Genomic DNA, 2,339 nt, shown 5'->3' with positions numbered 1-2,339 from the left:
GGGGGGGAGGAGGCGCTGGGGAGAGGAGAGCTGGGGAGGGGAGGGCAATTCGGAGAGGCAGCGGTGGCCTTTTGAGCCACACTTCTCTTGCTCAGGCCGGCTTCCACGTCTGGAACTGTACTTTCCCTTCTAATAAAACTTTTCTACTATTAAAAAAAGGAAGAAGTAGAGGAAGAGGCAGCGGTACCCCTCGCTCTCCCGAGTAGGCAGGGCCTAGAACTAGAGCCCCCCCAGAAATCCCACCCGCCTGACAACATGACTTACCTAACCCCCCTTTCCTAAGAGGTGGGGGCCCATTCTCACCTCCTGGGGGGCAGACTGGCTCTGAGCTAGGGATGGGGGGGCGTGAGCATTACATGTGCTTCGTGTTAAAGCCCAACTCTTTCTGTAGCATTGTAACAATGTGGGCCACAGAAAGAAACGCTTCCCAGAATCCTCTCGGAACAGAGTGTCCTTGTGAGCCAGGAGTGCCTCCACGGGGACAGGGGACCTCGTGAAATGTGTCTATTATCTGGTTCTTAGAGTTAAGAGGAACAGGATGAAAGATATGGTGCAAGGCCAGGAGAGTGTAGCTCCCCCGAGCAGAAGCAGGCACACTCCGCCCACGGGCAAGGGGCAGATCGTGGCATCCATCGCCATGCAGGGCCACTGGGGCGTGAAAACCAACAAGAGCCGTTGATATCCATGTGGACGAACCTCGAAAGAAGGCTGCGTGGAGAGACCAAGTTGCAGACGTGCTTGTGGTATGTATGACCCAGTTTACTGAAACTCAAAACCGGCAAACCCGACAACCCGCTGTGCAGGGTCCACTCGCAATGTGGACACACGTTTGAAGAAAACCAGAGCCACGCTGTAGATGGAACTAGAGCTAGTGGTTACTCTCGGGGCAAGGGAGTACCTGCTGTAGTGGAGGGGCATGTACAGGCGGCCGAATAATGGCCCCCACGATGTCCAGGTCCTAATCTCTGCAGCCTGTGAATGTGTCACCTGATAATGGCAGAAGTGACTGCAGATCAAGTTAAGGACCTTGAGATGGAAGACGATCCTGGAGATGGAAGATGATCCTGGTGGGTTGTCCGGGTGGCCGATGCCATTACATTATAATTGGCAAGCAGAAGGGTCAACAGAGAGCAGACGGCAGTGTGACCACAGGGACAGAGACTGGAGTGGGGCAGCCAGGAGCCCTGAGAAGAGGCCTGAATGGATCCTTCCAGGAGCTTCCAGAAGGAACCGGCCCTGCTGGCACTGTAGTCTCAGCCCCTGAGACTTGTTTTGAACTTCCAGAACTGTAAGAGAGAAACGTGTGTTGCTTTAAGCCACCGGATCTGGGGATTTGGTACACCGTGTGGCCGGCTGAAGAATGACTCCCAAAGATATGGGGTCCTGATCCATGGAACCCATAAATGTGACCTTATTTTGTGATTAAATTAAGGTTCTAAAATGAAGTTATCCTAGATTATCCAGATGTGCCCTAAATGCCATCAAGTGTCCTTATAAGGGGAACGCAGAGGAAGATTTGACACACAGGAAAAAGTCCACGTGAAGCTGGAGGCAGAGATTGGGGTGCTGTGGCTTGAACCAAGGAACACCTGAGGCCACCAGAAGCTGGAAGACCCAGGAAGGACCCTCCCCTAGAGCCCGTGGAGGAGCCAGGACATCCGTTTCAACCCCGTCGTGCTCACTTTGGACCGGTGGCCTCCACAACTTTGAGAGGGTGGCCTGCAGCTGCTTTAAGGCCCCCGTTGCGTGTTCTGCTCCAGCAGCCCCGCAGCAGCAATAGGAGGCTCTCAGGACTGCAGAGGGCTTGTAGGCAAGGTCATCTCAGTGACACGTTTCACTGATGAAACTGATAGAGAGCCTTTAAACAAAGCCACCACCCATTATCCTTGTTTCTAAAGCAACCAGAGCAGGGATAACACGTTGGAGCAAGGATGGAGAAAGCAGCGGACAAAGCCGACTGGCTTTGAGCCACACAAGGCATGTGTCCCAGCCTCTGCCAGGGCAAAGACGGGCATTTTCTAGCCTGGGGGCCTGAGTCCACTCCTGGCCCCCACGGCCATCTTCCTGCGTCTCAGAGTGCATGGAAAACAGATGCCGGCACACAACAGGCCGCGGCAGGCTCCGTCCAACCGGACAGTGCCCTGGAGTCAAATGCAAAACCCTGTGTGGACACGGGCCAGAACGGGCAGTACCAAGCCACCCAGTCGGATGGAGCCCGCCACGGCCTGCTGTGCGTGCCAGCATCTCTGACTCTCTTTCCCATGCCCTTTGAGGTGACAGGAATATGGCCATGGAGGCCAGCAGTGGACTCAGGCCCCAGGTCTAGAAAATGCCTGTCT

The sequence above is a fragment of the Pteropus vampyrus genome, unplaced genomic scaffold (assembly GCF_000151845.1).
Source record: "Pteropus vampyrus isolate Shadow unplaced genomic scaffold, Pvam_2.0 Scaffold227, whole genome shotgun sequence".
NCBI classification, from domain to species: domain Eukaryota; kingdom Metazoa; phylum Chordata; class Mammalia; order Chiroptera; family Pteropodidae; genus Pteropus; species Pteropus vampyrus.
Note: the sequence above shows the minus strand (reverse complement) of the source record.